Source organism: Canis lupus, chromosome 24 (assembly GCF_003254725.2).
Source record: "Canis lupus dingo isolate Sandy chromosome 24, ASM325472v2, whole genome shotgun sequence".
Lineage (NCBI taxonomy): Eukaryota > Metazoa > Chordata > Mammalia > Carnivora > Canidae > Canis > Canis lupus.
The window spans coordinates 27,630,623-27,655,301 of NC_064266.1; the positions used below are offsets into that span (position 1 = coordinate 27,630,623).

A 24,679-nucleotide genomic window follows, 5' to 3' on the forward strand; every position below is an offset into this window, starting at 1 on the left:
GTTGAAACACATAACAACATGGATGACTCTTAAAATAGTTACGATGCATGAAAGGGCCAGACAAAAACTGCAAATACAGTATCATTCCATTTGTAAAAAAAACTCTAGAAAATGCAAACTAATTTATAGCAACAGAAAGATCTGCAGTTGCCTAGTGATGGTGGCAGGGGAGAGACAGAAAGGGACTGGAGGGACGATTAGGAAGGGGTGTAAGGGAACTTTTGGAGGTGATAGATATGTCCACTCTCTTGACTGTGATGATGGTTTTGTGGGTGTATACATATGTCCAAACTTAAATTGTATATTTTAAATATGAATATGTGCAATTTACCCTATGTCAATTATACCTCAATAAGGCCATCAAATACAGGCTCTTTGGCTGTGTGGTTGGGCAGAAACTGTGTAAGAAGCCTATTCAGAGGCCAGCGCAGTAGTCCAGGTAACAGATGATGGTGGTGCAGCCAAGGGCGATAGGCAGTCTGGTGAGCAGAGGTAGGATCCCCATGCATCAGAGAGGGGCTGCCCGATTTAAAGGTCTCCAGGCTTGGGCTGCTGCTGAAGATGGCTTTGGAGCGTAAATAACTTTCCCCCATCCTGTTGCCAACTAGAGTCTGTGCCAGGAGTAAAGCCCGGATCAGCCAGGCTCCATGGTCCTAGAGAGCGAGGATTCCTTCCGCTTTCTCTGTCTGTGGTTCCTGAGGTGAGGAGGGACAGCGAGTGGGTTCCAGGACCTGCCTAGGGGTGGGGGGAAGCTCATGGGCTGCTTGGGTGCCTTCGAGGGTGTGATGAGCAGAGGCCCAGCTTTCCAGGACCAGGCAGGGATTTGGGAGATTCGTCTTGTCTCTTGAGCTCAATGATGGGTACTTCTGGGGTGCAAGGATCCTGCTTCCTTAAAATGCATGGGCCCCATGGCCTCGATTCATGTCAAGCTTCCTTGGATCCTGGGGGGAGGAAAGATGGGGCAGGGCAGGTCTGGAGGTGGGGAGAGTAGACTAACCAAGTAGGTGAACTCAGGGCAGCCCTGAAACATCGATGGTAGAGAACTAAGGACCCTCTTCTCTCTATCTCCAACCTCAAAGCTGGCTACACTCAGCAAACCTGAGCTTGGTTTGTCTGTAAGGAGGCTGTGCTTCCTGTGCTTGAGAGCATGGAATATGGAGTTGGATGGATCTGGGTTCAAATGCTGCCTTGGCCACTATTGACTGTGTGACCTTGGGCAGGTGAACTTGCCAAGGTTTTGTGGATCGTTTTCGTCCATGTGAAATGGCTGTAGGAACCCTTTACCAGGAACATAAATGAGCCAGTGCATCTGGAAGGGCTGCCACCAGTAGTCATTAGTACCATTTCTCTTGTAAGTCTGATGAGTGTGGATAACTGCACTCTTACGGTGTGTGGATGTGCGTGTGCATTACTGTGTGTGTGGGAGTGTGTGTATAAGTGTGCGTGTGTGTGACTGTGCATGTGTGTGAGTTGCTGTGTATATGAGAGTGTGTGTATAAATGAGCACATGTAGACTGTGCATGTGTATGTGCATTACGGTGTGTATGGGAGTGTGTGCCTAAGTGTGCAATGTATGGCACTATGCATGTGAGTGCGCACAAGTGTGCACATGCGCAGTTATGCGTTAAATGCATGTAATTCTGTGTGTTTGCATCAGTATGCATGCACATGCATGTGAGTGTGTGTGCATGCACATGTGTGAGGCTCTCAGAGTGGCTCCTCAGTCAGTGGCTGGTTGGGTGGGTGTGGTGGGGGAGTCTGGGGTGTGGGGAGAAGAGGTTCCCAAACCATTATGCTCCTCTGCACCCAGCCATGGTGCTCGCAGATCCCCGAGGTGCTTAGCCCCAGTTCTTGGCCATGTGCTTTGTGCAGAGTTGAATTCTGTATTGTACAACCTGCCTTATTAAAATATATATTGTGCCTCTATGAATCTTTAATGTGAAGCACTTAGTGAGGAGTCCATAATCCCTTCAATGGAGCTATTTAAAGGAGGCCATTGGGGAGATGAACGCTTTCCACAGAGGCTGCAGTGAGGAGGGGCTGCTGGAGGGTGGGGATGGAAGGTTCCCACAGACAGAGCGAGGGGGTTCCCTCAGATAGGAAAGAGATTTCCACAGACAGAGGGAGGAGGCTTCTATAGACAGAGGCAAGAGGCTCTCACAGATGTGAAAGAGGTTCACACAGGCAGGGAAAAGGATCCTGCCCATAGGGAGGAGGTTCCCACAGACAGGGGGAGGAGGTTCCCACAGGTAGGAAGGAGGTTCCCACAGGGACAGAGAGGATTCTTACAAACAGGGAGGACACTCCCATGGACAGGGAGGAAGCTTCCACACACAGGGAAGAGGTTCCTGTGGATAGAGGGCTGTGGTTCCCACAGGACCAAAGGGAATACATGGTTAAGAGCCATCAAGAGGCTGGTTCAGGTGTAGCTCCTGTAAGGAGGCTGACTCTAAAAGGGAGAGGATACTTGTATTTTACCGGTATCTGGTCAGGTTGGCAGGAGGATGAGGATGGCCTGGGGGATGTGATACAGTGGGACTAGAGTGTCTTTTCTTGGAGCCGAAGGCCAATGTCTTTTCTGACTCAACTGTAGATGGATGGCTGCAAGCCCTGCCAGAAGGATCTCCCCTGTTGGCTGCCCATGGCGCCCACAGCTCCATTCTTCCTTTTGGCCATATTGACTGGGTTGAGGGACACGTGCTAAGGCCTGGTTGTCCGTTGTCAGGTGAGAAGATGCTTGGATGCCCTCTCAAGAGTTTAACTTGGAGGTGTAGAGACAGGAGTTGGTGGTGCCAGGCACTGGGGCTGAAAGTTCACGTCCAGCTGAGGCTGATTTGGTGTCTTGACATCTTAATTTATTTGAATTATTGCATGGCAGGTGGGAGGTGGGTGGGCAGACACATAGAGCGGAAGAAACCAGTCTGAAGGAGGAGGATAAAGCAGACTGCAGAGAAAAGTGGAGGTCAAAGCACAGAGACAGAGAAAGAGAAGAAGGGATAAAGAGTTCCTTCTTGGAGCACCCAGGTGGCTCAGTGGTTGAGTGTCTGCCTTTGGCTTATGATCCCAGGGTCCTGGGATCAAGTCCCACACTGGGGTCCCCATGGGGACCCTGCTTCTCCCTCTGTCTATGTCTCTGCCTCTCTCTGTGTGTCTCTCGTGGACAAATAAATACAATCTTAAAAAATAAAAAGAAGTATTCTTCCCTCACCTGGAGCAGGTTTGAATGAATTCAAAGCCCTCTCAGGGCTGAGCTTCTGCTCAATCCTTGCCCAGGCAAGGGTGGGACAGGCATCCTCCCCACGGTCCCGTGTAGTGTTTCCTATTTTATAGTTGAGGAGGCAGGCTCTGATTGATGACAAGTGCTGGGGGGTTGACACTCGGCGGGCGCAGAGGTGACACTGAAACTGCTTTCCTAGCTCCCCACTCTGTAGCCACACTGGTCAGTGACACCCTATCCTGCCTTGGAATCCTTGGACTTGCTGTCTTTTGCCACAACTCCTTTTCCTGATGTCCATGTGGGTGACTACTCCTGCTCCTTCAGCCCTCAGCTTAGTGTCACCTTGAGGAGCTCTCCTGGTCACCCTGCCTGTAGGAGCCCCCCATCCTCACACCGTTATTCCATAGTGGAGCCCTTAGGGGCACTGTCACTGTTATTTATGCATGGATTAGTTTTGGTCCTCATTGCCTTTATCATAATTTGTCACTTTCTTATTTGTGCACTGGTTGGATGATTTGTGCCTTTCCTCTCTTATCTACTGTAAGCTCAGTGAAGACAGGAATAGCCTGCATTGTCACTGTGAAATATTCATGCCTTGCTTGGAACTGGGCATATAGATGGTGCTCAATAAATGTTCCTTGAAGGCCTGGTGGCGTCCCTATTTTAACAATGAAGATATGATAGCATTGAAAGAATACAAAATTTGCCAAGATCACTGCAAAGACGAGCAGACATGGCTGGGGTTGAACCAATCAGATCCAACTCAAATGTACACTCTTCCTTAACTCCTGTGCCAGGAAATCCCCCATGTTTGATTACTCCTTTCTGAGACATGCCTTTTCCCTGCACTGGAAGCTGTGGCAGAAAAGGCTGCTTCCTGCCAGCCCGAGCAGTGAGCTTGGTCCTGCCAGTCTTTCATCTTCTGACATGAGCCTCAGTGCTGCGAGCCAAGGGGGTCAGGGCAACTGGGTTCAAGACGCAGTGCTGCACTACTTTGCTGTGGGAACTTAGGTACGTCAGTTTCCTGCATGTGTCTTGCCTCCCTGTGTGATGGTTAATTTTCCGTGTCAGCCTGGAAGGGGTTTTGGCTGAGAAAAACTATCTATCTATCTATCTATCTATCTATCTATCTATCTATCTATCTATTTATTTATTTATTTATTGAGATAAATATTTAAATAGGTAAACTTTGGGTAAACCAAATTGCTCTCCATAATGTGGGTGGGCCTCATCCAATCAGTTGAAGGCCTGAATAGAACAAAAAGACTGGTTGTTGTGATCAAGGGGGAATTCCCCAGCAGACAGCCTTTACTTCCATCTACACTTTTGGCTCTCCTGGGTCTTGCTGGCCCACACTGCAGATTTGGACTTGTGATCCTCCTTAATTGCGTAAGACAATTCCTGATCTATCTATCTATCTATCTATCTATCTATCTATCTATCTATCATCTATTATCCATCTATCATCTATCTATCATCTGTTATCTATTATCTATCTTCTATCATCTATTATCTATCATCTATCTATCATCTATCATCTATCTCCTATCAGCTGCCAGCCACGTGGCTGAGGTCCCAGGGTATCCTGTGCTGACTTAACGGCAGAGATACTGTGTCAGGAGCATCCGGGAGCTCGGTGTGTGTCAGTCTCCGCACGCCCCACCCCTACCCCTGCCAGATCTCACTGTCCTGGCTATCAAGCGGTGGGAGGGGAAGGCACACAGAGGGCATCCGACCTCCCTGTCATTGGCACCCAATGCCAGATGGGAGCACTGTGGCCACTCCTGGGCTCTGACTCCCTGAACCTGGGCTCAGCCACAGTGCAGGAGGCCCCTGGGAAGGGACTGGAAGGCTGTCCTGCTGTGTACGCCTCCCCCGAAGCTGCTCCAGCACACGCAATTATAAGACAGTGGGCAGATGACAGAGTTAGTTAATGTAACAAGCCCTTTAAGCATTTAGCCACATTCGAGTGTTTAATCAGCTGTGTAAAGTGCAATATCTATCTTTCAATTTTATGCCATTAGGGGAGACAAGATTTTGATTAGGTACTTAATCTGTGCACGGAAAAAACAGGCCCACAGCAAGCCCAGCGATGGGGAGGGAAGGGGACATTGGGCGCGGGATTCGATAAAGGGGAAAGACAGAAATTTAACATAAAAGAGAATTAGTGCGGCTCCTTTCAATTTAGTGCCCGGGCTTTATGGCCTAATCAATTAGAGGCCTGGCCAGGGCTGCTGGGAAGCCGCTCGGCTGGGCTGGAGGCTTGGCCATATTAATTCCCTTCATTACGTGGGGGTCAGGCGGAGGGCTTTGCGGGGGCCCTGCGAGGAGTGGGTCACTTCTCGGGCATCAGCTTGGGAGGCAGGAAGGAGATCGGAGGATGCCAGCGTGGACAGGAGGGATCCTGGGAGCTGTGGGGATGCTGGGCTCCCAGGGGGATGGGTCTGGGTGCGCCCTGGAAGGGTGCCAGTCAATGAAACGGTGGAGAGAGGTGGCTTAGCCCTCCGGGTCTAGAGTAGGAGAGGCCTGGGTTTGCATGCTGGCTTTGAGACCTATTGGCTGTGTGATCTTGGCGTGTTGCAATTTCCCGCAGGGCCACAGTTGTGGCTACCCCTAAAGGTAGGAAAACTTTTGGGGTAGCCACAAAGAGAAAAAGAGAAAAGTGGCCCATGAAAAGCTTAGCAATAGTGTACGGCACAGAGTGGAGGTACAATAGCCAGTTGTTACTGTGATTATTCTTTATTTCTGATCTTTTATGTGTCACTGGAGGTAAGTTATAACAGAGGCATCTACTTCAATGGGCGCTCTACATTTATTCAGCGCTTACTTTGGGCACCAGGCATTGTGCTAGGTGCTGTCTCTGCTATGATCAGTAATTTTTTCTAGGTTGGCGCTGTTGCATGCAGAGGGGGGAAACTGAGGCACAGTGAGATAAATGTTTGGCCCAATGTCACACAGTATTGGAGGCTCCAGAATCAGCTTTGGGGCCTTCTCTGTCATGCAGAGGTCATTCCCCGCTGAGGAGGTGGAGTTAAATGGTGCTATATTCCACAATGTCTGAGGTCACTAGAAGAAAGGTGGCACTTCTAGATGTACTCAAACGGACTCTAGATCTCAACAAACACATTCCAGTTACTGAGCAAATTCTAGAAATATGTCCAAGGCCAGGCTAGTGGTCTTCCCAGAAGACTCAGGAAAGGAGTTGCTATCCTATAGGTTTTCTGACAGGTGAAGACACCCATGGCCTCTGAGAGACTCGAGAGGAGTAGACATGAGTACTTGGCTGCCTCCTTTTTGCCCCCACAGCATCTTCAGACATCTGAGCAGGACCCGAGGGCCTGAGACTGCTGGAGCTGTGATGAAGCTGGCTGTGTGGTCTGGTGAGTCTCTAGTGCGGGTTACGAAGAAAGGCTCTTCTTCTTTTTTTTTAAAGATTTTATTTATTTATTCATGAGAGACACAGAGAGAGGCAGAGACATAGGCAGAGGGAGAAACAGGGTCCCTGCAGGGACCCCAATGTGGGACTTGATCCCAGGACCCTAGGATCACGACCTGAGTCAAAGGCAGATGCTCAACCGCTGAGCCATCCAGGTGCCCCAAGAAAGGCTCTTAAGGAAGCAGGGACCATTGGAACCAAAAGGCATGTTCCTTGAGGGGAGTATTCTTCTTCAGAAGGTCTGGGGAGGAAGAGAGGTAACAAGCTAAGATTTATTGGACACTTAGAGGCTGACTTCTCACTTAGTGTCTGTGGTACTTTGAGTATGTTACTCAGTCTTTCTCTGCTAGTTTCCTTGGTTGTAACCCTGGGGTGATCATAGTTCCTGCATCACAGGCTGGCTGTGAGCTTTGTAAAGTGCCAAGAATTGTGTGTAGCACTGGCCAGGCATTTGATACTAGCCATTATGACCTCTGGCTATTTGTCTATGTACTTTCTAAATGCCAGGCCTGGTCCTAGGACTTTCTGAACATAGTCTCATGGAATCCCTGTGGCTTCTGTGCGGATTGTTGATACAGCACACAGGAAAAAGTTCAGTGAGATCAAGTGACTTGTCTGAGGTCACGCAACAGGTGTGTAATAGGGGTGAGAGCACTTCTTTGACTTCTAGTGGCTTCTACAGGCCTTTCTACCACACAGTGATGCCTAGATAGGCAAACAGCACGGCCAGGTGAATCTAAATTCCATCAGGACATTTGGGAAATAAGTTTACTCAACATATATTTGTTGAGCACCTATTATGTGCTATGCACTACAAGCCCTGTGAAGGCAGGAATTGCATCTGTCGTGGGCACTCCCACTGAGTAATCACATAACATAACGTTTATGTACTGAATGAACAAGTGAACAAATGAATGGAGTACTGAGCCACATCGTTCATATCCTGGAGGGCAGAGTAGAGAAATGTGAATGATGGGATCTTCCTGTTAGATGGAGTTGTAATTGTCTGAGGGGGAGGCAACGTAATATAGTGGAAAGAGATGACAAAGTCTGGGTTGGAATCCTGGACCATTTCCTAACTGGTCAAAGTTAGTTTTACTCACCATAGTATAATAGGTGATCAGCAAATGTTGGTCAAATGACTAAATAAATGGCCAGATAAGTGATAGATGTCCTCCCTGTCCCATTATGGATGGACACAGATGGGCAGGATGGAGTCTACTGTGTGATAGCAGCAGGACTTCCAAAGCTCTCTTCAAGGGGTAACGCTGGCTTTAGTCTTCCAAAATAAAATTTGACGGATCAAAATGACAGCCCTTGCACTTTGATCCAGAGAGCCAGTTATGCAAACACAAGCTTGGTAGAGAAAGACAACATGCCTTTGTCTTTCTTGATTTTGTTGTCATTTGGAGCTCAAGTCAGCACCATTTTTTGTAAAGGGCCAGATGGTAAATATTTTAGGCTTGGCAGACCCTACAATTTCTGTTGCAGCTACTCGACTGTGTCACCGTAAAGTCAAAGTAGCTATCGAAGCCCTGTAAGCAAATGAGTGTAGCTGTGTTTCAATAAAACTTTTTTAATAATGAGTGGCAGCTCACGGATTTGGGCCATGGACAGTGGTTTGCCAGTTGCTGATGCAGAGGGCATGTTCCCAGGAGGTAATCTTTCTATGTTTGGGTGCACATCCATTTTAATCAATGTGGACTCTCAGGATCTGTGTCCCCATTTTACAGAGTAGAAGCCTGAGCTGGAGGCAGGCAAAGATCGGACTTGGCAGGCTATTGTTCCAGACATGGCAAAAAATGTCAGCTACCATTTACGGAATACTTATTATATGTTGCACACTTAATATACTGGGGCTCAAGGAGGTAAAGCGACTTACTTATGACACCTAGCTAATGATTCAGCATTTACTTATTTAAGAAGACGTATTGAGCATCTACTCTATTCCAGACACTTCTGTGCAGTGGGGGATACGGGAGATCCCTGACCTCCCTGTGCTTACACTGTACTTGGGGAAGGTGGATGATAATGTATAGGATGTCAGAAGGGAATGAGGGCTTATCAGTCAGGACAGACTCAAAGCACCAAAACTTCATGGCTTAAAATAAGGTTCAACAAACCATGGGTCATGGTCCAAATCCTGCCCATTGCCTGTTCACTCAGGCCCCTCTGTAGGTAGGTGACTCCTTTCTTAAAACAACCAAGGTTTATCACTTGCCTGGGCCTTGTGTCCTTCTAGATTGGCCTGGAAGCACCTGCTCATCAGTCATCCTGGGACCCAGGCCCGTGGGCTGCCCACGGTCTTGAGTGTTTGTAAGGGAAAGGAGGATTCTGAAGAGTCTAATGCAGATGAAGACATGCCTGACCGAGAAGTGACATGTGTCATTTCTGCTCAGAATTTTTCAGCTCTGCCCAATAGAAAGGCTTCAGCTTTGCCACAGGCTTAGGTGGTGGGGAGCTGAGCTGCTCGGTGCATGCTCTGATGACCACAAGTGCTCTGGGAAATGAGTGCCTGGGGTACATTACTGGAGAGTGCCCGGGCCTTTGCACTTTTTACATAAAACAGCCAGGGGGGCATGGAGGAAAGCTCAGCTGGGGTCTGAGCCCTGGTCTGTTCACCTTGAAAGAATCTCCTCTCAGCCTCTCTATGTGGCTGCACCCGTAGAAAGCAGGTGCTGGGAAGGTCACTGAATGGTCAAATCAGGGGAGCATCCTCCCTTGTGAACTCCTGCCAGGGGTCCTGCTGGCTCTGTCCCCGGTCACCTTGCTCCAGCCTGGCATTTCTGCCTCTCCTGGGTCACACCCCACAGCGGCCACAGCCAGGCAGACTTGCTGGCCAGTCCCGGACGAGATGGGCCAGGGAGGAGGGTGAGAGGCCTGTTCCGTGAGGCTGTGACTTCACGAGGCACTACATTAACGTTATTAATAACCCTCTCAGCCTTTATTGAAAAGATGCTCTCTGCGTCTGAATTTGCCACTATGGCAACCCATTTATTAAGGCTGTAAGAGCTGGAGTAGCTTCAGACCATATTTATTGCCATGATTTGCTGAGGGAAGGCTCTGATCCCAGGGCTGGGGCAACTGGAGGCATGCCTGTGCTGCTGCTTGCAGGGAAGGCCTGGGCTCCCCGCTGCAGAAGGTCAGTGAGAGATGCACTTTCTGTCTCTCCCACTTAGGTTGGGATTCAAATCTCAAGTGCAGAGGTTGGGGCCGGACAGTGGCGATCCTTTCCCTGTGCGTGCAAGGTGCTAACCAGGCATCTGAAGCCCTCCCCAGAAGCACCCCAGTGGGGCAGCTGGGGCACACGTTGTTGGTCTTCATGTGTACGTGAAGACCGTAGGACTCAAAGAAGCTGAGGGAGCCCCCAGGGTTAGGGAGCTAGTGGCCAAGTGCACAGTAGTGGTGGCCTCGGGAGTCATGAGCTCATTTTTCTCTAAAAAATCTGAACAAGTGCTCTTTGGCTCTTTTTCTCTTGGGCATCAGAAAAACAAAACAACACCTACAGTGATAGCACCACCACCGCCCACAACTCAGTAAGCCCGGGCATGAGAGGTTCCTGTTCATTAAGCTGTTTGAATCCTCATGATGTTCCCATGTGGATGTCATTACCGACTCCGTGTTACAGATGCAGTGAGGTGACCTGTCTAAGGTCACACAGCAGGTCAGTAGCAGAGCTGGGACTTGAGGCCATTCTGATTGCAAAGTGTGTGCTCCTGTCCCTGATGCCACATCTAGCTCCTTTCTCCCCCTTGCTCCATTATCAGAGGCTGGAGGGGGGGCAAGCTCATGTGTGTGGATCCCTTCTCCAAAAACTGTTCCTTTGGGCACAGGCTTTGTGGCTGTCAGGCCCCTTCCTTGGGGATCTTCTCAATTGTATGTTCGGCCGACCAGCTGGGTTTGGATTCGTCTGCTAGGGCTGTCATAACCAAACCACAGAACAGGGAGCTTCAAAGACAGAAACTTATTTGCTCCCAGCACCTCGAGGCTGGAAGTCCCAGATCAAAGGGTTGGCAGGGTTGTTTTCTTCCAAGATCTCTCTCCTTGGGGTGCAGGTGGCCGCCCTCTCTTGGCTTCTTCACGTGCTGCTCCCTCTGTATGTATCTGTCCTAATCCCCCTTCTTATGAGGACACTGTTGTATGGGACTAGGACTAATGACTTCGTTTATCCTTAATCACCCCTTTAAAGACCCTCCCACCAGATATGGTCACATTCTCAGGGACTGGTGATGAGGATTCCCGTATAGGAGTTTTGAGCAAACACAATCAGCCCATAACAGGATTTAAGCAAGGTCGGTCCGTTTCCTGGCCCCTGAAGTTCTCTGGGGTCAGCCTAGATTATGGGTGCAGCTCTTTAATGGAGCTGTCACCAAGGGCGGCCCCTTCCCAACCTCCCCTCCTGGGGCACACTTCGGGACTGCCCTCTCAGCAACTAGCCGGTGGTCGAGATCTTCAAGGTGAGGCCTCTTCTCTGCTTCCAGGCCTCGTGCTCTTGCTTCCATGGCAGCTGCTTTTCATCTCCTTGCCCCCTTCCCATGACTGACTGCATCCTTCCTTCTGTCCATCCGTCTCTTTTTCCTTCCTCTTTCCCTCTTTCTCTTCCCTCTTTTTCTCTCTTCCTCGCTTCTCATGGTCTGTACACCTATTCAGTCATGGACACATGCTGGCTGCTGGGGACCCCAAAAAGTCTGTAGCAAATGTAGAGGCAAAAGTGGAGCCTCTTGGGAAGCCCAGGTATCTCAGTGGTTTAGCACTGCCTTCAGCCCAGGGCCTGATCCTGGAGACCCGGGATCGAGTCTTACATCAGGCTCCCTGCATGGAGCCTGCTTCTCCCTCTGCCTATGTCTCTACCTCTCTCTCTCTCTCTCTCTCTCTGTGTCTCTCATGAAAAATTTTATTTATTTTATTTATTAAAAAAAAAAAGAAGTGGAGCCTCTCTGAGGTAAGCCCCGTTCTCGTACATCTTTCCCAATGACAGGTGTCTTGCAGAGTCTAGAACAATGACCAAGCAAAACCAGGAGACATTTCAGGTTACCATTAATGACACTACAGACTTACTTGAATTCCACCAATTGACACACCCGTGTACGTGTGTATGTGTGAGTGTGCTTGAGTGTGTATAGTTCCAAGTGAATGACTTCAAGTTTTGGAAGGTGTAAGACGGAAGAGTTTAGGAAACACTGTCGCCAAACTAGCATCCTCCATCCAAATACACAAGAGCTTCTGGGATGGAGAGAAAATTAGGGAGAAGGCCTCAGAGTTAGAGGTGAGGGCTTTGCTCCAGACAGGACAGCATGGAGCTCAGGGAAAGCCGTTGCGGGGAATGTGCACGGACATTCGAACGAACAAGCGAGAGCAGCTAGTGTTGCTTCGATTTTGCAATCGAGCGGACAGGCCGGTTCAGTGGCCCGCTCCACGCCAGCAGCACGCAGGGAGCCAGGCATCCTTCCCGCCTTCTCCCCCCGCACCCCGCCCGCTGCTCTGGGCCTCCCTGTCTCCTACTCTCGGGGCTCTTAGGACAATAAGTACAAACCCATAAAGCTCCCTTCAGTGCATCTTGCTTACCCGCTCTTATCAGAACAGAGGAGAACTGAAAGGGCTTTCAAAAGAGCCATCTGTTAGTTTTCATAAAGACATTATCTGCTTCCCATCACAGGGCTTTTGCTGTCTCTGACATGTGTCTGCCCTCCCTCCGCTGTCTGCGAGAGCAGGAGCACACTCTGCACTCTCCGTCTGCGCCGGCTGCTGGAGGTGGGTTGCAGACAGAGTATTTATCTAAAAGTGAAGAGATCTGACTTATAAGCAAGCCCGATATTAAATGTATAAATAATGCATCCTGTGGCATTATTTATAATGCAATAACATCCCTATAATGTAATAAAAGTATGCAGGTTCCCAGCACTTTTCTTAACCCCTCAATATCTCGGAGGATGCCGTGCGTCTCGACCAGCCCCCTGCATCCTCCAGGACTTTGGAAAGAGGTGCATCTGTCAGACCCTGTCTGGGACCCAGCTTCTACATAAGCTGAGTCTTCGGACAACCACCAGCAGGATGAGGTTGGCCCCAGTACTTGGAACAGTGATTTTTCAAACTTTGGTGTGAGTCTGAATGCAGGTTTCCCATTTTTGATTTATTGATTTGAAATCTTAAGGCTCCGAGAGAGGGAAATCTGTATGTTTAACCAGCTCTCTGGTAGATTCTAAGACAGGTAAATGAGTGCTTTCGCCCTGACTCGCAGCAGGATAGACCACTCAGCTTCCCCAGCTCATCGCTGTGGGGCTCAGAGTCAAGTTGGCCTTGCGAGGACTGGGAGCTGGTCTTGTGCCTTGGTTCTAGGTCTTGCTCACCTGCCCTGCATCCATGTCCCCTCCTACCACTGACTGCCAGCTCTGGGTCCGGACCCAGCTGACCTCCTTGGGGCCACCTAGCTGGCATATACCAGGTCGTCTGAGTCTAGCCCGCTCCTGTAACTCCTCAGTTATCAGATGGCAGAAAATTCTGGGTAGGACACAGGAAACCTCCAATGTTGCTTGGATGCTGGAATGCCTGGGCTTGGTGCCTGGCAAGTTCCTGGTCTCCAGCCTACCCTGGGCTCCCACTCTGTCCAGAAACCTGCCCCTCTATTTGGTTCTCTCCTGTTCTCCCAGGTGCCCCTGTCCTTGGGTATCTAGTGTCTTCAGGTGTCCAGTCTCTTCTTCACAATGAATAGGCAACCGCATGTACTGGGTCACTGAAAACCTAGAAGCAGTCAGAGGAAGGATGTGCTCTGAACCTCCTGTTCTTCGCCCTGCCTGCCCACCTTCAAGCATATCTCTGACTACACCCACGTGTCTTCCTGCCCTAGTGGAAGAAATTTACTGCCTCCAACATGAAACTCGTCCTGCTAGTTATGCTCTGGACCCCAACCCCGGGCTTCCCAGGTAACCCTCTCCATCAACTTCTCCAAATCTCCAAACTTCTTCCCACTGATTTTCCATCAGCTCCTAAACACATTCAGCATCTTTCAGCCATCCACCGTCACTTTGCTCCATGCCACTTCTAGCTTCTACCCTAGCTCTTTCCCCGTTTCAACCATATTTTGTTAATAATTGTGCTGTATATATAGTGACTGTTGTCAAAAATAGTGACAATATAGAGTGAATCTGCTAACTCACCTAGTACTGATTTATTTAGTCCTCACAATGACCCTAGGACACATTAATACTGGGGGAGTTGACACCTAATTAAAACAGGGAAGTTAGGTAATGTGTCCAGAGGCACACAGTACTGTAGGATTTGGTCCCGGGCAGTCAGCCTTCGGAGTAAGCGTCTACACTTGCTGATGTGGCTCCCCCACTTACAGCGATTCCTCCACAATTTGGTCCCTTCTCCCAGGTCAGCGGTGACCTCTGTTTTGTTACACCCACTGGAAATTTTGGGACTTGATTTCACCTGGCAGAGTGCCAGATGGCACTGACCTTTGCGTGCATTTTTGGAAACCCCCATTTTTCTTGGTTCTTGGGGCCCTGTACTGTATTATCCTTTTACCTTTCGGGTCTCTTCTCTGTCACAGTTTTAGGCCTCTTCACTCTCAGTCTAAGACCTTATATTTTGGGGATGCCCCAAATATATATCCACCATATGCGCAGCCCCAGGGCTTCATTTACCAACCACATCCCAAGAACCACCAAGTCTTGGTTCTGATCACTAGACAAGAGGTCCATCTATTGGCCTGATCTCTTGAAACAGACATATCCTTCACACTTGATTATTTTGCCCAAGTCAATCCCTTCCTTCCTGCTTCCCGACCCAGTCAATGGCTACCACGCCAGTGGTTCATCCAGGGCCCTAGCTGAAACTCATATGGCATTTTGATCTCTTTCTCATCCCCACATTATCTAATTGGTCACCAGTGTCTCTCAATCCTACCTGCTAAATCTCCCACCACCCCCTCAACTCTGACCGCTTTGCACACGCCTCCTGAAACCATCTCAGTCTATGCCCCCGCCTCTTCCTCCCTGCATCACTACAATGGATTCATGACTGGTCTCCTGACTCCAATCTCAAGGCCCCTGATACAGCTTTTCTTTTCTTCTTCTTTTTTTTAAATTGTGAACTATTTAAAATAGACAGAAAATCATAGACAATGACAGACCACACACTCATTTACCTACCACCCAGATTTAGCAAACATTAGCTTTTTGCCATATTTGGATGGATTAGCTGAGAGATAAAATGTTACAACTCATTCTTTTCTCCCCAGCTTTTAACTCCGTGGTAATTACCAACTGAAATTGGTGTATATCTTTTTCGTGTTTTAAAAATGGAAACATAAATCTGTATCCACAAGTGGCAGAGTGTTCTGGATATTTAAAATTTTTATAAATCATATCACATATAATTTTGAAAAGTTTTAATGCATGTCATATCTTTGAGATGTATCCACATTCATCCACAGAGGCCTAAGTCATTCATTTGAACTTCTACACTGAACTTTAGCTATCTTCTATCCTTTCCTTATCCATTTCCCTGACTTTGGTTATGTCCAGGGTTTCACTATTACAAAAAGTGCTGCAAAGAGCATCTGCAGTCATGGGTCCCTGTACATTTGTGTTTTTTCTCCCCTGCAAGGTACAGATCTACAGTGGGAATAGCTGAGCACACTGGCAGATTCTTTTTACAATGGTTATATCAACTTATGCTTCCTCCAAGAGTTTATCAGAATTTTCATTTCCTCACATCCTCCTTGCAAACTTAGAAATACTTAAAATATGAAGAGTGAGAAGTGATGCCTCATTGTTTTAATTTGTGTTTCCCCAATTGCTAGTGATTTTGAGGATTTTTCACATTTGTCATTGGTGTTTTCTGTAAATTGCTAGTTCCTATCCTTGCACGTTTTTACATTGTTTGTATTGTTTGATTGACTTTGAAAATTAATTTTAGGTGTTCTTAAGCATTCCAGAAACCAACCCTTTGTTGATTATGTGCTACCCTCTTACTTTATTTATGATGTTGTATGTTCTTCCAAAAATTTAAATTTTATTATAGAACACTATCCATCTTTCTTATTTAGGTTTGTGCTTTTTGGTCTTGTTTGAAAATCTCGCTATCATAATGCTATAAAGGGTTTTTTTTTTTTGCTGTATTTTCTTTTGAAAGTTTGACAGTTAATTTTTACACTTAAGTTCTTCAATTTATTTGAAATTCATGTGTGTAAGTGGCATGCTGTGGGATTAAATTTTATTTTACTTTTCATATAGAGAGGCAGTGGTACAGTACCACTTACTGATTAAAGCATTTCTCCACTGATCTGTTTTTTTTTTTAAGATTTTATTTATTTATTCATGAGACACACGCACACACACAGACAGAGAGAGAGAGAGAGAGAGAGAGAGGCAGAGACACAGGCAGAGGGACAAGCAGGCTCCATGCAGGGAGCCCGATGTGGGACTTGATTCCGGGACTCCAGGATCACGCCCTGGGCCAAAGGCAGGCACTAAACCACTGAGCCACCCAGGGATCTCCTTCTCCACTGATCTGTGATGTCAACTCTGTCCTATACCAAGTTCCTTTACATGGAGGTAAGCTTCAGGGTTCTTTCTTTGCTTTGTTTTTCCCTATACCAGCACTGCATGGTTTAGTTACTGAAACTTTATAGTTACTGTTTTCAAAAACCGAGATTATAATTAACACACCATAAAGTTCATCTTTTCAAAGTGTACTATGTGGTGTCTTTTGTGCAACCATAACTTCACAATTAGTTTTAGGGCATTTTTTATCACCCTGGAAAGAAACCTCATATTCATAAGAATCATCTTCAAACTCCTCATCCCATCCAACCCCCCTCCTACCCAACCTTCAGCCACCACTAATCTACGTTCTGTTAATAGATTTTCCTATTCTGGATATTTTATACATGTGATGTAATGTTTTCAAGGTTTGTCCATGTTATCGCATGTAATAGTACCACACTGCTTTTTATGGCTGAATAACATTCTATTGTATGGATATACTATAATTTGTTCATCCATTTATTAATTGATGGACACTTGTTTTTTTTCACTTTTTTAGCTATTATGAATAATGGTGTTATGAATTTTTGTGTACTATTTTTTTATGAATATATATTTTCAATTTTCTTGACCATATACCTAGGAATGGAATTGCTGGGTCATATGGTATTCTACATTTAACTTGTTGAGGAACTATGGCATTATTTTTTAATTGGATGCACCATTTTATTCCCACCAGTAATTCCCACCACGATTTCAACTTTTCCACATCCTCATCAGTACCCATGAATTTTCCTTTTTTTGATTATAGTCATCCTAGTAGGTGAGAAGTGATATCTCACTGTGGTTTGGATTTGCATTTCTATGACAACTAATGAGTTTTGAGTATTTTTTCGCGGGTTTATTGGTTATTGTGTTTGAATGTGGATTCAAATCCTTTGCCAATTTTAAAGCTGAGTGTTTTTATTATTGAGTTGTAAGAATAATTATTTTTATCTAGTAGAGGAAATTATTCCTTCCACCCTCATTCTCTTCCTTCTTTTCCTCCTTGTTCTTCAAAATTATCATGGCTATTCTTTGTTCTTTGCTCATCTTTATGAACTGGGGATCAACTTGTAGTATGTCACTATTTATTTATTTTGGTAGATTTTTCACGGAATTTATAGATTGATTGCTTTTGGAGACAATTGCCATCTTCAGATTATTGTCTTCCTATCTATGAACATGGTATATCTCTCCATTTGTCTGGATCTTCTTTTTGTCATATTTGGACAGACTTCAGCTGCACTCCTTACAGAGAAATTCCCTGCCATTCATTTATGCACATAACCTTGCAAACCCCTCAAAGTTGGGTCCATTTAGCAACACCCCCCCTTTTCCTTATATTGATTTGACAACTGCTTTTCTTTCTCATGTGTTCTTTGCTATATCTTCCTGTTCAGATTTTAGCTCTTTAGGAAACTCCAAGAATTCTTAAGACTCCTGAGTTGAGAAGGAGTGGAAAGGTGGTATCATCTTCCCTCTAGATGTTCCAGATTTTCAGGAAAAAGCCTGGGTTGGAGCTTAGGATAGAGAAATTGATGGGTTAAAAATTGTTTTGAAAAAGTCCTGATGTGCCTTGAATGAGGCTAACCTAACATATAATTGTATCATTTCCAGATAGGTGAAATATTTGGATATTGGTAAAGGATGTTGACTCTTAAAAGTTGAGAACTTCTTCTGTGTTATAGGGAGGGATATGAAGTTATTGTGAAGAATATCTCTGGGAAGAGGAACATGAGTGCATACATTTGTTAGGAAGATTTGAAGTGAGGGTATGACCAGTGGCTTTGGAAAAGGTTGTAAGCAGAAAATTGTGGTTTCACCAAGTCCATACTTCTGAGTATCTGAAACTAGAAACCTAGGAGGAAGAGGTTGAATAAATATTCACATAGGACTGTTAAGCATCTGGAGGAACAAAGTGATTTGACTTTCCAGGTCCCATGTGAGAACTTCTTTGATTGAATCAGATGGACAGGCAGTAGTCAGTTGGGTAGAAAGAGCACAAAGGGAAAACAAAAGTAGGATAGCTGTGGGGAGCAGAGCCTGGACTTTTGCCGGGGACCTAGAATGTGTGACAGGGACTGGTTCTGGACATATCGCCAAAGCTGAGACTGAGAGCCTCTTCTGACTCATCATCCTCAGATGGAAGTGTGTTGGGCATGATGACTGCTGCCATGGCGTCCTGCTGGCCACCAAGGAGGCTGCTTCTGGTGCCTTCTGTTTCTGAGAGTTGTTTTACCTCTCAGCCCCTAGGTGGTGCACCTGAGTTCACACTGCTCCACTCTGAAAAGATCAGGATTGATTAATAGACCTGGAAGTTATCACAAAGCAGTGGTCCTGGGGGAGGAGAAGGACATCCTCAGAATACAGGATGCGGAGCTCAAGCTAGTATTTAATCATAATGAAAACCCTAGGTCCCCAGGGGGCGAAGCAGCTCTTATCAGCTACAGTGAGGTGGAGGGTCAAGCAGCATAGTAAGGGCATTAAGTTTTCACTCAGCACATATTAAATGAACGTCTACTATGTGCCAGAAACTGTCCTAGGCTCTGCACATACACATAGCAGTCAACAGAACAAAGCCGCTGCCTGCAGTCTAGTTCGGGAGATGGACAGCAAAGATTCAAACACGTGCTTGGATGCAAAACGCAGAGGAAGATAAGGAGAAGTCCCTGGGGTTGGGGTTTACAAGAGTAAGGGCAAGCCCACCGTGCAGAGCTGGCCAGGGGGGCTGGGATAGAGAGGAAGACCTGCTCAATGAGGTGGAGGATGGGCTCAGGGAACCATCTGGGAGTCACTCCATATTCATGGGTGTCAAGTGCAGGGAGCGAGGCTGCAGAGGCACTCAGGGGCCAGATCGCAGGTGGACAAGTGATGGGGCTGGAGCTTTACTCATTGGTGATGGCAAAACAGTGGGGGGATTTTAAGGTGGGAGTGGAGTGGGTGGCATCTCAAGGGATGGATTGGAGTCAGCTGGAGGGAGGGTGAGCCAATCGGGGGGCAGTCTGGGCAGCTGGGCAGGGGCTGTCAGAGGAGGGATGGGGGCCCACCCCAGTGCGGGGTCAGTGGAGATGGAGGGAGGGAGGTAGACTTGAGTGAATCTGATGACTGATTGAACATGGGTGGAGGGGACAAACAGAAGTCAACATCCGTGCCCTGGCCCCTGGTCCGGGTGACCATTCACATAGCCTGAGATGGCTCCCTGAGCCCTGTGCAGGCATCTTCCTGACCCCAAATCCATTTTTATTATTTTCGAGTGTGCAGAGTGCCCAGAACTGAACTAATAAAGTATAGCAGTTCTGCTTTAATGAGCAGAAAAGAGTAATTTGTAATTAGCATATACATTATTTGTACCTAATGAGTGCTTTCCAAAGTCCTTGTGGGGGTTGTTTGTCTTCCTAAGTATTTAAAGCCCCCCTCCTCCCAACCATCTTGTTTATGCTGTTTATTTGTACTTTCTGTTCCTAAAAATACACACAAGCACACATGCGCACGCTTGCACTTTCATTCACCTGCAGCCAGAGTGGCATCCACAGGAATGCGCAGCCCCGCGTTCACTTATTCATAAGTGTAACCCCACACTTGCACGCAGGCAGCAAACCTCAAAGTAGGCACACAAACTTCATGCTGACGTGTGTGTGTGCGCGTGCATATATATATCCCCATTCCCTGTGCATGCACACCCAGGAAGTATGGGTACACAGAACACACGCACTCAAATAGAAACCCGAAGGAGGAAATGTGCATCCATAAGTGCCCAAGTACGTGCATGTGAATGCACACAGGTCCTCATGCACACATGCCCGTGCAGGCACTCACATACAGGCTGCAAAGGGTCAGGGATTCCTCTTCTCAGGTAGTGATGGTCAGGCCTTTATCATTTTGGCGTTGTCCAAAGATTTGAGGTTCTGAGGCTTCACCCTCTTGCTCAGAGCACCTTGCTTTGTGTGGATCAGCTGCCAGTTATGCTCTTGACTACCTGGGCTCTTGAAAGATCTGCAGAACAGAGGTCCTACACACACCACAGCCACAGGCCTGCACGGGTGGTCAGAAGTGGATCTCTGCCTCCTTGGGCCTGTGCTCCTCTTGGGCAATAAGCAATAGCAGACCTAGTTAATGCCATGTTTTTTTTTTTTGTTTTTTTTTGCCCCCCTCCCCAGGCAAAAACTGCACAGTGATAAGGAAGAGCTTCAACAAATACGTCCTAAACACTAATTACACTGTAGGGATTTTCACCCACATTGCTGCATAGACTCTTTCTCCCAGAATTTTGAGGTTAGCATTATTATCTTTGTTTTGCAGACATGGACATGGAAGCTCAAAGGGATGCCAGTGTTTGTGCAAGGCCACCCAGAGGTAGGCTTGAGTCCAGATGAGTCTCTTGCATGATTTAATCTCTGCTGCTCCTCAGCAAGCCGCCCCCTGCCCTGCTGGCCCTGCCAAACACAGGGTCTGCTGGCACAGAGAGGAGAGGATGACAGAGGAGCCCATGGTTCTTGGTACCTCTGCCCCCCCAAGAGGCATCCCTTCGGTGCTGAAGGACAAAGATGAGGTAATCTGTTCACCCAAGGGCCAGAGATGGTCCCTCCTGAGGAAAACACAACTCATCTTTTCTGACCTCAATGTTTGCTTTTGATATGATTCCAGAAAAGCAGCTGGTAAAGTCTTCCTTTTTCTGAAAATCTGAGTGGCCACCTGCCATCAGGTCTTCCCTGGGTGCTATGTTCCTAAGAGCAAGTAAGTTGGGTTTGCAAAAACTTAACACTGAGATACATAGCCCAAGTGAAAAGGGAAAGCACCAGAACTTTTTTATTATGTTAGAAAATGCCACATTCCTTAAAAGTTGCTAAGTGGCTGGTTACCTGCTAGCCATTGGCTTCTTACCCTTGTGCTCAGGCCTGGAGGCCGGCACAGCTGAAGAAGGCACGGGGCCACCTTTGGCTTACATTATTGGAAACATTTTAAAGAAAAAAATAGCACAAATCTTATCTCTATTCTTTTATTTTAGCTTTAAAATACCTTAAGAGGGAAGTAAAAATACTACAATAAACAGTGACAACAGCTGGTTTACCCAACAGTTACTATCAGCCAGTCCCACGATGGCCTCAGTGTGCTAAAGGTTTCACAAGCAATGGTCTATTCAATCCTCAGGAGGAGCCTATCAAGTTCTAGTCTGAGAATGGGCCATCACGGCTCCTGTCTTCCTGTTGAGAAATGAAGAATCAGTGCAGTGACGTGACCCAAGCAACATCTGCAGGGAGGGTCCATGTCTGCTGACCCACAGGACCAATCTCCTGTCCCTGTCAGGCTGGATGGAGTGGGGTTTGGGTGCTAGGAACCATGTGCCTGATGTGTACACCGAGTCTCTGTGGCCCTAAAGCTGTCACAAGCAATGCTTTCCAACCCTGTCGTCTGGGTGTGTTGACTTGCAGCCAGGGACCAGGAAAGGGGGCCATGCCTGGTACTGCATGTTGAACAGAGTTTGCCGGTTTCTGGGGTATTATGCTGCGGTCAGTTTCAGCTCCAGACTGTTTAACCCCTGGGAGAGCAGGAGAAGGGGGGAGAGGGATTTTTAACAATTGCATATTTAATGCTTGGCTCTCTGGCTCCAGCCCATTGTGGAGCCGAAGGTCCCAGCAATTAACCTTTTGCTACTTCTGGGCTCAAAGGGGGCCAGGCCGTGGGAACCAAGCACCAGAGGGATATTTCAAGGTAGTCTCCATTGCCTCAGCCTGGATGGGGCTGATGGTGTTTTACTTCTTCCTTTGCCTCCCTCAGGGAGAAAACAAAGAGTGGATCCCAGAAAGGCCGGGCCCTCTAATCTCTCAGTAAAAGCCTTTGAAAGCAGGGGAGGGTGGTTCGGTCTACCACAGAGAGCTGGCAAGGCTGGGTCTCCAGAGGCCGGGGCCGGGGGCTCCCTGAGCGGAGTGTGGAGCAGGCCTGGCGGGCTGGGAGGAAACGGCTGGCGGAAGGCCTCCCGGACCCTCTATCCTGTCTCCGTCACTCCCACACGGATTAACGAGCCCCAGGATGCCCTCGGTGCTGGGCAGCCATGCCCAGGGCCTCCCCAAAATAGACAGGACGCCTGGTGCCTCTCGCCGCCGTCCCAGCTATTGTCTTTATGAGCCTGGCGAGTTCAGGGATCACATCCTAACACTTCCTCTTCGTGCTTAATCACTATCCTGATGGATAACCGCTCGCCCAGATAGCCCTTGGGGGGTGGGGGGGTGTCGAGGGCAATGCAGACTCGGGGCAGCCAGGCCTCCATCGTGTGCATCTGGGTGGGGGGAGCTGGCACTGCTGTGGCTGCATCTGGAAAGGGACAAATGGGACCTGTTAACTTGAAAGATGGAAATCATTTTGCTAGCAAAAATGGGTTTATTTGCCAATAGCAGAGAATTACAATCAGGGACGTGCAAGCTATGGCAAAAACCATAGGCAAGTCCAACAAAGAGGAGGAACATTATTTTATGGAGAAGAAGGAGGAAGTTGGGAAGGGTTGTTTGGAGGGAAGTCCACTGGAGCAAAGCAGGTCGGGGTGATGGCGGTCTCTGGCTGGCTGAGTGGCTGGGGTGGTTGATCTCTTGTAGGGGTGCAATTACATCTTTCCCTGGTGGGGCCTGTCACTGATGGTTCTTACCTGTTGAGACTCCTCTTCTGGGGTCTGTAACTGATCATTCTTCCTGTAATTGATGCGGAGTGGAATGGCTACCCCTTCCGGCCTCCCCTTCTAGCCTTTCTAGTCCACTTTAGCGACGTTTCCTTTTATTATTTTTCACAGGCCGCTGTAGAGCCTTTGCAAGGACTCGGGGATTCTTTTTGGCTGAGGCTGACTGAGGGGGGCACCCTGCTCCGAGTTGGTGCCCTGGGGTGGGGGTGGTGCATGGGCCAGAGTCAGCCACTAGGGGGCAGGCCCTGACAGCAGGTGGACCAGACTAACCCCCACCAAAACTCAAAATGATAGGCAGGAAGGACTGCCGCACAAGGTGGCCTGCTCTGGGTCTTGTCAGCTCCAGAGAGAGCCAAGGCCCAGGGAAGTCTGGAAGGTGAGGACACTGGAGATAGGAAGCCATTTGTAGATTGCCTTTGTCTTCCTGTCCGTGGCAATGGGATGATGATGAGCTGCACCAGCATCGGGACAGAGGTGGGAACTGGCTTCCCCATGCTGTGGAAAGGGTCAGGGGCAGGAAGAAAATCAGAGACAGAGAAAAACAGGTCTGGGCTAGAGTCAGGACCTAGCGGCTGCAGGCAAGGGACACAGGACAGATGTGGGAATCCTGGCTTGAGGGTATACAAGCCCTGAAGGGCCCATCTTGGTTGCGTCATCTTGAGCCTGTCTGGCTAGGCAAGCTTAGCATTTTTTTTTTTTCCAGCTTCTCTAAAGAAGTCCCTGCCCCTCCTGTTCTTAGCCCTGGCTGTTTCTGGCAGCCTGTGAACCTTCTGAGCCAGCTACCTGCCCAGTATGGAGCTTTCCAAGGATGCCCTAGGGGGCTGAAGCTGAAAGCCAGAGGGGCTTGGAATTCATACCGAGAAGACTGGGGAGCCCAGCCACACGAGCGGGAGGCCTGAAAGAACCAGGAGCCTACAGCTGTCTGTCCTGTCCATCCGTCCATCTGTCCATTCGTCTATCCATTCTCCATCTACTTATTAATCTAGTCAATCAGTGTATGTCATGGGCCAGGCTGTCTTCTAGGTCCTGAGAATACGGCTGTGAACATGATGGAAAAGGCCTCTGACCCCGTGGGAACTGCTTTTGAATGATCCCAGAGACAAGCCAAAACACTAATTGTGGCGTAAGGATGGAAACTGATGAGTCTTCTCTTAAACGGTGGAGGCAGCAAGCGCCCTTCACCTCCTGCCCTGATTCAGGCAGACATTTACAATACATATAGATGTAGCCAAATGTGCATACCCATGCACGCTCACAACGCATTCCCTCGGACAGCAACCCAGCCACAAAGTCACAGTGTGCGTCCACACACACACTTGAGTGCATAACTATCTAAATACTTGTGGGCACACGCACACAAATTCCCATATGCACACATCCGTGGGCACATGTGGCCCTTGCACATATTTACATATATATGCTTGGCAACACGCAGGTGCACACCCCGCTGCCATATGCACACTGCGTGCCCAGTCACTTCCTCAGGCACACTCAAGCATATGGACACATAAGTACATATAAATATGCACACTCGGGACAGTTTGGATCTGTATACATACCCTACAGGTGCCCGCACGCACACTCATCCGGGCACAGAGGTCACCAGCACATGAGCTTACACACGAGCACACTTGCACATAAATGCCCTCTCAGACTTTGACCTTTCCCCCAAAGCCCCCACACCCTACCATTTCCCCACCCTATCCCGGGGAATTACCCAGAGCTCTGACAAGAGAATGGGTTACTAATGCAGCCACAGAGCTGTTTTGACACTTTTGACGAATAACATTCAATACTATTAATTGGAACAATTGCTTTTCATTTAA

The 24,679-nt window shown here is 47.9% G+C and overlaps 1 long non-coding RNA gene across 1 annotated transcript; it reads left to right on the forward strand.

Moving 5' to 3' along the window:
• On the forward strand, positions 1 to 24,679 carry LOC112673388 (uncharacterized). Its single transcript, XR_003144768.3, has 5 exons — positions 1 to 78; positions 4,015 to 4,228; positions 6,524 to 6,597; positions 20,486 to 20,539; positions 23,557 to 24,679. It is a non-coding gene; the product is annotated as an uncharacterized LOC112673388 (long non-coding RNA).